General features: G+C 40.4%; 1 long non-coding RNA gene across 1 annotated transcript in view; it reads left to right on the forward strand.

Annotated features, from left to right (window-relative positions):
* The first annotated feature begins 13903 nt into the window (after positions 1 to 13903).
* LOC138829430 (uncharacterized) overlaps positions 13904 to 15498 on the forward strand; it is a 32389-nt gene continuing 30794 nt past the window's right edge. The window contains exon 1 of the long non-coding RNA XR_011372602.1: positions 13904 to 14456. This is a non-coding gene — a long non-coding RNA (uncharacterized lncRNA). The remainder of the gene's footprint in view (positions 14457 to 15498) is intronic.

The raw sequence follows: 15498 nt of genomic DNA on the forward strand, positions 1-15498 counted from the left end.
TTTACAAATTTCATTCTGTTTTTCTCTGAGGAGCTGGAGAGAATTCTTGTGAATTTCTCTCATTTATTTAATTTTTCTGTGTTTATTAGTAGTGCTTAGCCACTTGACTTCAAGCTCTCATTGCCTATCCCCACAACACTGGCATTCTACCACTTGAGGCTTTTAGTTGTTATTTGGAGAAAGAATCTGCTTGGCTTTTCTGCCCCAGATGGCTTTGAATATTGAGGGATCAACAGATCTCAACTTCCTGAGTATCTAGTATTTTAGGCATGAAATGAAACTTAGAATTTGTGATCCTTAAATGGAGAAAATTTGCCTAATTGCAAAATTATTTGTTTTTTATTTTATTTTTGGAAAAAAGTGTCTCTCACACTTTCCCTTAGGCTGGCTTCAAACTAAATCTCCCTGGCTTCATTTTATGCATGTTGTGATTACAAGCATGCACCATAATATCTTGCACAAAACAAGTTTTTGAATAACAAACTAGTAAGTCAGAGACCTTCACATTCTCAAAAATAAAAATGAAATGTTACACCAAGACTTCCGAGTAGGAGTTCTCACCTGTAAACCTAGCCACTCAGGATGCTGTGATCTGAGTATTGGGGTTCAGAGCAAGACTAGGCAGAAAAATCTGAGAGACCCTTTTCTTCCAATTAGCTAGCAGAAGTCTCGGACTAGAGCTGTGGCTGAAGTGGTAGAGCACTGTCCATAAAGCAAAGAGATAAGGGTCAGCACCGAAGCCCTTTGTTCAATCCCCCAATGTTAGCAACAAAAACAAAGAGAAAGGCAAAGCAAGGAAAATGATATTTTTTTTCTAGGAAGTCAAATGCAAGAGGATTCCTTTGAGTAATTAGACCTCCAATTATCTTTCTTTTTATTAGCAAATATTAATTATATAAATTATAAAAATATTAATTATTATATATCCACACATGGATACAATGTATCATAGTCATATCCTCCTCCATCACCTACCCAGTCTTATTTCCAGTTAACCACTAAACAGCTAGAAACAAGAGAGGTAGCACAAGTGGAAGAGTCCTAGCCCTGAGCAATAAACATAAGGGACATTACCAGGTCCTGAGTTGAAACCCTAGTACAAGGACCCCCCACAACAAAAATAAAACAAGCTATAGCATATAATTGTCTACAGGAAATAGTAATATCTGTCATTAAGCTCCCACACATTATAAATAACATGAGGAAACAAATTTTCAAAGCTTTTTGAATAGCATTTTATTCTCTGAGAATAACAGAGTAACAAGACATTGCTCTTGTCTGTTCTGTCGCATGATATTGGATACAAGTACAGGATATTCTTCAGAAAGAGTCTCTGCACAACTTCTAAGGAAACAGAGGCTGCCTTCTTTTTTAAGGGTGAAGGAAATACTTTGTATCTGGTTTTAGATGCCTGTGAATCTATGGGAATTCATCAACATATTAAAATTTACATATAATTTATAGCATTATATCATATAATAATAAGGGTCAATTAAGGTACTTTAAAACTAAGCAAAGAATAAGTTTAATTTCTAACCAATCAACAACAAACAAGGAAAAAGGAAAAGAAAATGAAACATATCTTAAGCAGCAGGCTGGTGGCTGGAACCTAAAATCCCTGTTTTTAAGGTGAGAACAGAAGGACATTGCTTACAAAGCAGCAGGAGCAGCCAAGTTTTGGGGAAATAATATGAAGATCACCAACATAAATTTTAGTAGAATTCAAATGCTGCTGGCTCATCGCTATAATTCAAGCAAGTCTGTAGGGTGAGATCTGAGGACCACCTTTTGAGGTCAGTCCTGGCAGGAAAGTGCATGAGGTTCTAAGACTACAATAAAGCCACAAATGCAAAAAGTAAAGATGTGGGCAAAAGAGACCATGGACAGAACTCTAGTCTGGACTTTAAGCTCTCAGAATAGACAAAAACAAAAACGAACGAAGAAAAAAACAACAGAAAAATGGGTGGGAATAGAACTGATGAGGTCCTGGGTTACTAAATCCAGTAATGTAAAAATGTAGCCTAATCCAAACAAAAAAGAATAAATTTATTACACACTGGTATATAGAAATTTATTTAGTGAGAATACAGAAGGAATATCAAATGTAAAAAATGCCATAAAGGTATCTTTCTTTCTCTTTCTTCTTGCTAGACGGGGACTCGAACTCAGAACCTGACACTTTGGTTCATTGGCTATCTGTCTACCAACAGGACCACACCTCCATCACCACATTCTGATGGTATCAGACTCTCATGCTTCTCTCTAGCAGCACTTGCGTACTTTCGTGTGCCTATTGGTTTTGCATGTGACTTTCCAAGGACTGCTCCAGCTATAGCCTCTTGAAGAGGGAGAGGTAAATAAGGGCCCACTGCAAAATCTCGTCTAAACTGAGTGGGGTTCTTCTTACCTGTGATCTTGCTATAGAGGAAGTGAGGTGTGTGGGTGATGGTAGGAAGGCAGCCCAGATGGGGAAAAGAATCAACTGGGCTCTGCACTTACCACCCTCAGCCCTCAGTTTGCAGGGCCACAGCTGTCTGGAGGTTGGCCTCAGGAGGCCCCACTTTTCCCTGCTCTGTGCATTCTCATGGAGCTCCCCATGAGAGCATGAGTTCCAATGATTGCAGTGACCATGCTACAGCCCATCGGATTTCATTCTGCAACTGTAGCCACTACTGAAGCTTCCCCTGCACCTACTGCTGCCTCCTTTTTGGCCACTTGCCCTCATTCCTCGCCTGTCAGTGCCAATAAGGGCCTCCATGATCACCCCTCCACCCATGCACCAAATGTCCTCTGGACTTCCAGTGACTCCTGGTAGTCAGTAGGACCACATGTCCATTAGAATGACATAAAGATAAATGTTACACAGAAACATGAAGAACTACTATGATGGATTGACCTTCATGGCCTCTGATAATGGAAGCTTTATCCCCATAAGTTTTGCATCACTATAAATTTTTTATTTTCCCACAGAACCCAATATATTTTCCTTCTGCTTCCTTTATTGGGTTTTGTCTTACTATTTCCAAAGAATTATGCTATCACAGACTGGTGCCATGTCTCTGGTGAGAAGAACCAAGAGGTAAAGGATATGGGACCTAGAAAATCCCTCCTTACCAGAAGAGTCCACCGCAGGTCAGAAATGCAAATCTTAGGAGAGTGGGCACAGAGGCTGCCTCCCTCTCTAAAGTATGGCTCACATCTGGAGAGGATTTCAGAACACCTCTAAAACCTTGCCATTAGTTGCCTAAAGGCAGCTATTACCGAACAGTATATTGAATTAGCTCCACCACCAAAGAAACAACCACATCTAGTACATTGAGCTCACAAGGATAGCATGGAGTTCCAGTGAAAATGATCTTTAAAATGAAGAAATGACACTGTCTAAGATACCAAGAAAGAATGGGAATGACACTGGAATAGGCAGAAATACTTTGTGTGCAAAAGAGGGGGACAAAAGAGATGAATTACAGTTGATTGGGAAATGGGCAGTGACAGAGAAGAAGCTAGTAAAGACAATGAATGTGAAGATGGAGAGTGTGTCATGGAAATCACAGATGGTGCTTCTTGTGCAAGTAGTTAGTCTTTGGCAAGTGATGATAGGAAACCTCAGCTTCCTAAGGCAAGACCTGGCTTTATTGCCTATCTGCACTGAAAGGGAAGAATCTCCTGCCTCAGTTTCCTAAGTTGTGGTATCACTATCATGCACTACCACATTCCTCTTTGAAACATTATCTTTCATGATAATTATTGATTTTCCACCTTTGACTTTGATAGTCTTGCATCTACATTTCTTTTTTTATGGAGGGGAGGGGGGGGTCTGGTCATGGGGTCTGAACTCTGGGCCTGAGCGTTGTCCCTCAGTTTTCAGCTCAAGGCTAGCACTCTACCACTTGAGCCACAGCACCACTTCCGGCTTCTTTTCTGCTTATGTGGTGCTGAGGAATCGAACCCAGGGCCTCATTAATGAGAGGCAAGCACTCTACCACTGAGGCTACTTCCTAGCCTCTATCTATGTTTCTTGACCTTGGTATAAACATGTCTCTCTTTGGATATAAGGAAAGGAACATAATTCCAACAACTTCCCATACTGAAACACCTACCTTGGGTACTGTTAACTCACTTTGCTCATCTGGCTTCTGTGGAGACTGTCAATTTGCTCTGCTCCTTAAGAGGCCTGCCAGATTCTCAGCTGTGTACTAGAGGAACACGGAGGTGGAGGGTTTAAGATGGAAATGTGAATGAAGAAATTTACTTCACTGAAACTTCTGTTATTTGCCATATTTTTGCTTGTCATGTTTACCTTGCTCAGAGTTTACATTATTTTAATAGTATGATGAAGTAATAACATTTATTTTCCTCAGCATTTAAGTTTAGTTCTTCGTTTTCTTTGAGACAAAGTTCTAAGAAAAAAACAACTAACCTCATGTGCATTTCCACAAATGGATGTTTTCCTTTTCATATTCCCTTGTAAGACAATAATTCTTGGTTTTTGGAAAGTTAGGAAATAGAAATAGACTAAAACTTTAAACAAAATTCATTTATTTGTGATTTCAGTAGGCTTTGGATTTTTAGTCACTAAAATGTGTGTGATTGTGTTCAGTCTGGTCCACTCCAGTGAGAGCATCCTTCTTTACTAAGTTATTAACAAGTGAATGGATTGCCTGACAAAATTTGGAGATTTTGTTTTTGTTTTCTTGGCAGACCATTAAAACTTCCTTTAGAGAAAATAAAAATCACACTATCTTATCTTCATAGAGTCCACTATGCTTCAGGTAATTCATCTGTAACCTTTAGCACACAATCCAGTATATTTGCTTCTGGATTTATTGGAGCATTCTAGCTGCCACAAACAAGGGAAAATATGCAGCCAGTGTTCTCTGGGTCTGGATTACTTCCCTTAATGTAATGTTTTCCCAGTCTTTCCATGTTGTTACAAACTGTAGTCTATCGTGCTCTGTGATGGATGAGTGGGATATCTGTGTTTGTGTGTGCATGTGTGTGCAGATGTAAACTTATACATATATAGTACATTTGAGTGTTATCTGGGTATTGGAAAGTGAGAGACATGAGCCTTATCAACAGTCTTGAGTCTTGTTACCCTTGTGCATGGCCTGAGGTGACAACAGCTGATAGGCTATGAGGCATAGACAGAGGATGTTTCTCTCACCATCAACTTTAAGGTAGATATTGAGCTCAGCTTTCTCTAACCACGGGTCTTCTATTGTAGTAATCCAGCTAAAGATTCAAAGAAACTATTTTATTTTATTTTATTTTTATAGTCCTGCGTCTCTAATTCTCACCAGGGCACTGTCCCTGACCTACATTTTGCTTAAGGCTAGCACTCTACCACTTGAGCCAAAGTGCCACTGCTGGCTTTTTCTGGGAATAACTAGACATAAGAATCTGCCTGTGTTGGCCTTGAACTGCAATCCATAGATTTCAACTCCTGAGTACCTAGGTTCACAGGCATGAGACACCAGTGCACAGCTAGAAACTAAATAATAGGAGTATCCATTATATACCTCCACCTATCTTTGGAAAGATTTTCTAGCATGTTCTGACCAGACCAATGTTAACTACTAATCACTAAGAAAATAATTCTTGACACACTCATTACTACAAAAGAAAACATTGAGCTAATCTCCATAATATGACGCAAAATTGTATAACTCTTACATATAATACTCCCAATTTATCTCATTCTTGGATCTTCAAACCAACTTCTAATAAATATGAACATTTGTATGTGTAAAAGCGAGTGCATGATTTTGACCTGTGACTTAAGAAAATAGAACCTTGGGTTGGGAATGTGGCTTAGTGATAGAGTGCTTGCTTAGTATGCATGAAGCCTTGAATTTGATTCCTCAGTACCACAAAAAAGCCAGAAATGGTGCTGTGCCTCAAATGGTAGAGCACTAGCCTTGAGCAAAAGAAGCGCAGGAGCAGTGCCCATGATCTAAGGTCAAGCCCTTGGACTGGCAAAAACAAACAGGACTAGAATAAAATGGGAACTCTTAATCTTGTATGCACTTCTGAACTTTATAACTTGTAAAATATAATTTTAGCAAATTAGATTTGTTTAAAAATTGAAAACCTATATTACATGCTATCTAATATATGTGTTTTAAAATATAATTGATACCAATGAACCCATATTCTTTGAATAACATACTAATCAAACTTATATGCACCTTTGAAGAAGCAAATTTAAAACTTGGAAATTATTTGAAGAACTGAGACTTGGAGGATTTTCTACATTCTCAATATACCTTATTATGAACAGGAACACTTAATGTAGAAAGGAAAAAAATAGTGGTTCTCTGAAAGGAAGATTAGTAATATTTACCATTGAAAAAATAATTCAGGTAAACACAAATAGCACCCCAATTGAGTGCTCTTAGGGGCTAAAAAAGGTACCTAATTCCCTGGATTGTGAACAAGCATTCTGAAATGTATAGCGACAGATAAATACTATTATTAATGATTACCATTTGGTTTATTCATCTACAGGAAATCTCATTCGGTCTAGTTCTTTATATTGAACAAACATTCAAATTACTAAACTATACACAATGTTTCAAAGTTTACATTTTATGAAAATGAAGTGAAACAATATTGGTGCCCAATGAATGTGAGATGATGAGTTTTAAAGGGTTTCATATATCTTAAGACATTTGACTTACATGAATGGTCTGGGAGTATTTAAGATAAATGGATAAGTAGATTACATACATACACACACACATACATACATACACACATATGCATGTATATTTCAACAAGTACAATAAAAATCTTTAAAAATAAATCACGCCACTGGTAGCTGCAGATCAAACAATTACACATAAAGAATTCTTTTTTTAAAGACTGAAAATGACTCATCAGAATACTTGATGAAATTCATATTAGAGGCCCATTTCTTCCAATTCTATTACTGATGTGTCACTTCAATATGTGAATCCATTTATTGAAAGCATTTGTCCCTTCTTTTTGAATTTAATTCTAGGAGTCTCTACGTTCCTTGTTCTTGGTGAATAGCATCTTTTTTATGTTAAAGGTCAGGACAATGGTTGGGGGGTCTTTGTAGTTATCTGATATGGTAAAGATAGAGCCATCAACTACATCATCTCAAAACTGTTGAAAGTCACAGTGGCTGTGATCCTGGGAAGCAGAGGTCTATCTAAGTTTACAGGAAAGCCTGGAGAAATCTTCATTTGAACACATTCTCTAAGCTCGATAAAGGGCTTGAAGGGAGCTATCACTTCTGTAACATTCAATAATTCACTACCTAAGGGAAATTCGTGACTGATGGCAATTGTGACTTCAAATATCTTCTTATTTTCTTTGAATACAAGTTCTCTTCCTGGATGAGGAGCTTGTCCACTTCCAGCAGATCTATGCTCCTACTGTGTAATAGTGCTCTGAGGGACTGTTTTGGAATGGGGTCAAAATTCTCTTCCATTGAGCACTGTCTCAGCCCCATAGGCTGAGGAGAGTGGGAGGAGGTGGGGATGGCAGGGAGATGACTCCTTCTTCTAATACAGGCAAGGCTGCTCTGAAAAGAAGTCAGAGGATCCCTCTACAGATTAAATGTCCACAATTAGCCAAGCAGGAAGTACCTCAGCAGGGCTGAGTGAAGGAGTGATTCTAGCGGGAGCCATGACCCTGGGTCTTGGTCTGGCGCAGCCTTCAGCTCTGTCTTCTGCAGCTACTCCAGCTATTTCTCATGAAGCTCCAGTGTAGCCCAGCAGCTGCATGTCTGCTTCCAGCAGTGCCCCAGCTCCCCAGTCCTTCTTTGCTAAGGCACCAGAGCAGACCATGCACCGCTACAAATACAACATGCAGGAGATCATACCCTTGAAGCCCAGTATTCCCCAGACAAAGCCCCTATTCCCTGGGCTACCGCCCCAGCTTCAGCTCCAACTCCACCGGATAAGAAGGGACCTGATGCTCCCCCTATAACTCAGGTCAGATTTGTCACTTCACTAGCCCAGGAGGGGCTGTAAGAAAAGATCCCATATTGGGGAAGGCAGCAGATGAGACAGTTCATCTGCAGCCCAGTTCTGGCTCCCAAATTTTTGTGGATTTGGGGGTCTGTTGAAAAAGGTGGCCTGTAATTTTCTGGCTAGAAAGTTCATTCCTTCTCCATTCATAAAGTGTTTGGTGATTCCCAACTTGCCACTGATTACTGGGTATAGACTGGCAATCTAGGGATGCCCTTGCTGGTGGTTCAAGGCAGAGGCTTTCAGGGAAAAAGGACAAAGCTGCTCTTCCTGTTATGCCTGGCCCTTGTCCCTGCTTGACCCCCTTCTACCCTGAGAGAATCCCACACCGTGTTTGTTGCTATGAATGGGTCTGTTAACCAGGTCCTTTACCTTGTGTTTACTCTGAAATTGGAGAGAAGTTGAGCCAAAGCTGCCCCTATCAAAGCTTGCCCCCACCCCATTTTCCCTGCCATTCATGGTATTGCAGGTTTGCCTTGGCAATATGTATATTGCCCTCTCTCTCTCTCTCTCTCTCTCTCTCTCTCTCTCTCTCTCTCTCTCTCTCTCTCTCTCTCTCTCTCTCTCTCTCTCTCTCTCTCTCTCTCTCTCTCTCTCTCTCTTGCTCGCTCACTCTGCATCTCTCCATTTCTCTTTTGCCTTTATTTTATTTACACTACTATGTATATACTATATCTGTATAGTATAGATATAGTATATACTTGTATATAGTACATGCTATATATATATATATATACTATATATATGCTATATATATACTATATACATAGCAGTGTACATATACTATTATAAATTTTGTGTTTTGTAACTTTGTAGCATTTTAAGTAAGGTTGTGTTTATGCTTTGCTGGGTACAATAAAGATATTCTATTGAATAAACATAGCATTAGAATGCAAAGAATACATGTCTTCTGTTACATTTTTCCTTTATTCATGCTTTCCCTGATTTTTTGAAAAATATCCTCCTCACTGAAATATTCTTTTGTTCCTTGATTATAAAATGAGTCCATTCTCCAGATAGAAGTCTACCGATAATTTTCCTATTCTTTCTGTTTTTATCTTCTTGAAAAAGCCCTCCAATTTGGGCACATGTGAAAGAAATGAAGTTGATTGATAAAGTTGCAGAATATCACTGTTCATTAAAATGTTAACCTCTTATAAATACGTTAGAAACAATAACAAGAAAGTAAAAAAAAATACTTGTGTCCCTATCTTGGGGTTTATTTTGCTTAACATCATCTTATCTGGTTGTATGTACATAGCTTTTGACCTTTTTTGCTTGTCCCAGATATATACTAGTCATTGCAAATAAGGGAAACAGTGGACCCTATGTTTCTTTGTGGCTTGTTTACTTCCCTTACTATAAATTTTTCCAAACCTTTCTGTACCATGTCATTTTTTTCTTTGTCTGTTCCTCCTCCATGGTATAACCCATGTATTCACTGTTTTTCTTGTCGATACTCTGCATCTTGTATATATAGTTCTATAATTTGGGAAGGGAAAATGCTTAAATAGGCATATAGGTTGATCCATTGTAACAATGAGATGTACAAGACACTATGTTGAAAACTGAACTTTACCATTTATGGGGGGTGTGGGGAATTGTAGTTGTGGAGGTGGGAGGGGAGGGATGGTAGGGTAAAAACAAAGGAGGAGGCAACAATGTTTGATAGGAAATATACTCATTACCTTGCTCATGTAACTGTAACCCCTCTGTACAGAATTTTTACAATAAAAAGCATATTTTAAGAAGCCAACCTTTTCTGTTTCAATTGTCTATCAATAAAAATGATTCAGAGGCTGTTGCTTCCCCATTGAAGATGAAGCTCAAATGATTTCATTGGCACTTCATGTTAGTCAAGTATGTGAGAGTTATTTCAAACCTGACATTGAAATCTTGTGTATTTTACATTCATCAGAATGCATAATTAGGAAAAAGAAGCATTCAACTTTGAAAATAACAGAGAAGTTCTAGATAAAAGTCACTGAGAAATTGCAAGATTTTCAATAACAGAAGTAGTACCACATCTGGTTTTTACTAGGGATAAGTGTCATGGATTCTTTTGCCCTGGCTGGGTGCAAAAATTAATCCTCACGGGGCTGGGATGTAGCTCAGTGGCAAAGCGCTAGCCTAGCAAGTGCAACGTCCTGAGTTTGATCCCCAGAACCAAAAAAGAAAAGACAAAAAAAAAATACAGTTAATAAAAACCCAAACAAAAAATTAATCCTCACATCTCATCTTCCTAAGTAATCTTTACCACTCAGAGTGAGAATCGAGTTTAGAGTTTGTTTTCAAGACTAGTGCTCTACCGGTTGAGCCACAGTTCCATTTCTGGCTTTTTATTAGAGATGTGTCATGGATTTTTCGCACAGGATGGCTGCAAACCTTAATCCTCAAATCTTTAGCCTCCTATGTAGTCCTTACTACTCAGGGTCAGATAGAGTTTGTGTCTGACCATTTGGTTCAAGACTAGTGCTCTACCACTTGAGCCACACTTCCACTCCTGGCTTTTTTCCCTGGTTAATTAGCGAGAAAAATCTCATGAAATTTAATACCTGGGTGGTATTTTACCTCGATTCTAAAATCTTAGCCTCCTGAGTAGCTAGTGTGAGCCACCACTGCCTGGTTCTACACTTGGTCCCTAGCTTCAGGCCCCTGCTCTTCACTCCCTTGATATTATTGGTGGTGTCCTCGTTTCAGATTTCAATTGAGCTTAGTGTCCTGCGTCATTCAGTCTCTGGTTCCAGGAATCTATAGCAAGGCTGTTATGACATCTAGACTAACCATAAGGCAATAAGCCTGGGATAAACAGCGTGGTGTCCAAGCCTGCGGCTTCTTACATCTGTCACTGGGCGAATGATCCCAGGACTCATTTAATGCCACTGCCTTCTTGGAGGCCTCCTAGCTTCCTTACGATCTGACTGCAGGCATGTCATGACCTGGGGTGCAGGGCACTAAGGTTTCTCCTTCATTCCACTGCCATAAATGGGACTTTCAGAAGTCACTTCTCCCTTTTGAATCTTCATTTCACAGAAATTGTGCTTAAAACCCTGCATTCTGATCCTTCCTTCTTCTGGATCTTTGCCTATCTAGCAAGTTTGAGCTTTCTTCTGGTCTCAGAAAAGCCAGATGTTCATGCCAACAATTGTACTGATTCAACACCCAGTGACATGGGGGCCCTCTCTACTCCTCCACTTATGCCAGGCTCAAAGGTCTTTCGTACCTAGCATGCATCTTGATTCCTAGGAACCCAGGGCTATGATTTCCCTGAAGAGCCATGGGCTTAAAAACTTTGATGGAGTTAGGCACCAGTAGATCACATGTATAATCTTAGCTACTAAGGAGGCTTTGTTGTAAGAATCAAGGTTCAATTCAGGTTGAACAAGAGTCAATAACACTCCTCTTACAATACCACTGCATTCCAAGACGTGACCCCCCCAAAGATTCAAACCAACTAGAGATGTTCTCATTGTGTGTGGGGACTAGCCTTTCTATGAGCGTATTCCTGAGGGCTCCTCTTGATCCAGGAGCCTTGGAAGGGGCAAAAGCTTCCTCCAGCAGCAGGCTTATTTCCTGTCTATGACCAGCATAGGCCACATCCTCTAGCAAGCAGAACCTCCTTGTCCAAGTTGGGAGAGCTGCTGTCCCCAAGATATCTGCTGGGGAGATGCTAGGCAGCTTCATGTGCCTGTGGGTGAGTGGAACCATGGATTCTGCTAGTCCATCCAGCAAGGCTTCATCCAGAAGTCTATCTAGTGCCCAGCCAGCAGAGCCTGGTATCTCCTTGGGTTCCAGCATCCCTACTCTGCAATGTTAGGGAACCCACAGAGCCCACTGTGATGTCTTTGCACTCCAGTTTCAACATTCCATTGCCAGCCACCAGCCTGTCCTTTAACTGTGGGCCTTGGCAGTTTTACCCTCAACAGCATGGGACATTTCCAGATAGCAAGCAAGTCTAGATCTTCATTTGGAACCCTGAAGACTACTAATATAGGCTCATCGCCTGCCCCCTGACAACCTGGACAGCCTGGCCCTCCCAGCTCCATTTTCCAGCATGTGCTTAGGGGCCTTCGGAGCTCGGCTTCTGCTCCCTACAACTACACATGTCTCCTGGAAAGAGCCCTTGAACCTGTTGCGCCCCAGAGGTCAGGCCACAGTGAGGTCTCTCTGCCCCCAGCCTGGCTCCTAGCACAACCAGAATCAGGGCAGCACTCCCGGGCTCCACTGCAGACCTCTGACTTGGGTCAAAAAAGTTCCTGTGCTTGTGCAGTCCACAGTCAGCAGTCGGTAGTCCTGGAACAGGGGCATCTACTAAGGTCACTCCAGAAGAACTTTTGCACCAAGCAGGTTGATTTTGGAGCAGCTCCTCTTCTAATTGCAGGCCTGGTGTCCATTGAAGCAGAGCATGACACTGCAAAAGATCACAGTGCACAATAGAAGAACCTGACAAGCAATGGTCCTGTGCTCAGAAACCTGACAGAGACAGTAAATCAGGCTAGATTGTACCTGCTTCAATATCCTTGCCAAGAAATGTTTATTTTCACCAAGATATAAAGAGGAAACTTCTAACTCTATCTCTGACAAAGCAACTTGTACGAATCTAGACTTCCATAAACAATCACAAAAGTAGAAGCTATGTGAAAAATAAATATATGTATGTAAATATATATATATAATACAAATATGTAGGAATATATATTTATATTAGCGTATTCACATATACAATGTGAATATGTATATAATGTATGTATGTATAATGTATAATGTATATTTATGTGTATATATCTATATATATAATGTACAGGAGAGAAAAACTGCATAGTATTTGGAGGAATAATTACCAAAATCTTCCCAATTTTCATTAAAAGCATGAACCCTTATATGCAGGAATCTAGCAGCTCAACAAAAGTCAATTAGCATAATCCCATAGATCCACACTAAAACACATTCTAATTAAATACTCAAAGACAGCAATCCTCCCAAAGCACAGAGACACAACTCCTCACACACAAGTGATCTTCAATGATATTATGACCAATTTTTCATTAGAAAAAAGAGTATTAGGCAGCAAGGGCAACAAATTCAAAGTGCTAAAAGAAAAGGACATATCTAACACCAACCTTTCTTTTATAACATTCCCCCCACCCCAGAGGTAGGGGCCGAATTCAGGGCCTTGTACTCACCAGGCAGGCACTCTTCCATTGAGCAAAATCCCCAACCTTACAACTACCCTTTCTAAAACAAAACAAAACAAAAAATATATTTCTTCTAAAAGTGAGAGATGCTAAATACTGAAGGCTCAGGCCTATAATCCTAACTACTCTGGAAGCTGAATTGTGAGGATTGTGGCTCAGAACCAGCCTGGACCTTGTCCCTTCAGGAGTAAATTGTGGGAGACAGGTGTCCTTAAGAAGGATGGAGGACTTTGTGCTGTGTCATTCCTGGAACAAGTCATAGGATAAGGTGGCCATCAAGAATGGAGGCTATTGGCTAGTGTCTCCACAGAAGCAATTTGTAAAATGCAGGAGTGCTCTCATAGGTCAGAGGACATTGACCACTGTATTAGTGGTTTCAAAAATTCCACAAAAATAACCATAGCAACCTCAAGTCCTCCTGGAATCTCTAGCAACATTCTTGGAGGCCTAAGAGCTACAGTGTCAATGGTGGCAGGCTGTAATTGGTCCACTTTTTCTCTGACCTCACTTGGTCTGAATCTGATTTGTCCATTTCCCCCATGATGTCACTATGCACAGTTGTGATTGCTCCATTGTGATAGGTCATGTAGGGTATATAGGAAGCCACTGTGCCCCAACATTTGTCAGTTAACAGTGCTGGGAGCTCTCGCTTGGTAAGCTGCTGGATTAACTCAAAGCTAGATTGATGATCTGTTTGGTTGCAGTTTTTGTTGGTTGGATTTTGGTATTTCTTTTTTACTTTTTGCCGGGTTTCCCATTATTTTATTGAGTTAATTTTTCGGAGACTTGCTACCTGCCTTCATAGCAGGAGGATCGCAGAATACAAAGAATCATCCCCGAGCTGCTTGAAGGAGGAGATCATCAAACAATACCAGACAAAAGAACTCCTTGACCAAGTTACCTGAGTGAAACTGTCCCATCACCACTTCACAGACACCGAGATGGCAATTTAAAATACGTCATATGGGAGAGTCCTCCAGGCATTGAATAGAGAATAAGATGGACATTTTTAAGGCTGGATGGCCCAGACACATCATCAAGTTGTACCTGGTGATGGAGAAAAAAGAGTATGTATATCTCTTCATGGAATTGGCCACTAGGGGCTACCTTCTGAAGTCTATCTGAAAATCCCACCACTTATATAAAGTTGAAGCCAGGAGATTCTTCAAACAAATTGTACTAATTACAGCAGAACACAATCGCACATTGAGACCTTAAGCCCAACAATATCCTTTTGGACAGCAAAGGCAATATCAAGGTTAGTTATTTTGGTCTAATCTGGTTCTCCCCGGGGCAGCTGCTGACAAATTTATGTGGTGTTGTGCTATTCCATACCCCTGAAATGTTCCTGCAAGAAAGAAATGATGGCTGGAACTGGCTTCACACCTGTAATCCTACCTACTCAGGAGGCTGAGATCTGAGGATCATGGTTCATTGCCAGCCCGGTCAGAAAAGTCTGTGATATTCATCTCCAATTATCCACTAGAAAACTGGGAGTGGCACAGTGGCTCAATTGGTAGAGTTCTAGCCTTGAGTTGAATTGCTCAAGGACACTGTTCAAGCCCCACAATTGGAAAAAGAAAATATGCCTACAAGGTGGAAATCTGGAGCTTAGGTGTCTTTTTATATTTTGTTGTAACAGGAAGATTTCCCTTTGAGGGGAGGATGTTATCCAGGTAGAGTCACTAGTTCTGAGGGCCAAATATGTTGGTCCATATAAACTGTCTGTTTGAGGACAAAATGTAATCTGCCAACTGGTAATTGAGGACCTGAGGGAGAGACAAATATTGAACAAATAATGGAGCACCCATAGCTTAAACAAGTTGCACAATATTCCCTGTGTTCTGATGAGCCAAGACTCAACAAGCTGGAACCCATCATTCTTAATGTGTGACATGAGGTACTACCTATATGAGATCCAGGGATCTATACAGGACAGATCATTCAATTATGCCATGGGCATGTACCTTTTAATTAAAGAAAACTTAGGCTGTCCAAGTAAAAAGAGTACCTTCAACAGTGCCACCGTGCCCAACTCTTGCAGATCTTTCCAACTTACCTCTCCCTATAGAAGGAGAGCCAGTGTACTTACCTGGCTTAACCATTACATCTTGTCATCTGAGTTTCAATTGCTTTATAATGTCAAGCAGTCACCTTTGAAGAGAGGCTTAGGTACCACTCTGCCTGCCATTCCCTTCTGTTTCTTGCAGAAGAACCCCAGTCCTAGCACAGTTCCAGGCCAGGATTCTGTGTTGTTTCCCTTGCCTGGTCTTTCTTTTTAAGCAGCAGTGAAAGATTCC

The sequence above is a fragment of the Dipodomys merriami genome, unplaced genomic scaffold (assembly GCF_024711535.1).
Source record: "Dipodomys merriami isolate MVZ:Mamm:240054 unplaced genomic scaffold, mDipMer1.0.p SCAF_1713, whole genome shotgun sequence".
Taxonomy (NCBI): Eukaryota; Metazoa; Chordata; class Mammalia; order Rodentia; family Heteromyidae; genus Dipodomys; species Dipodomys merriami.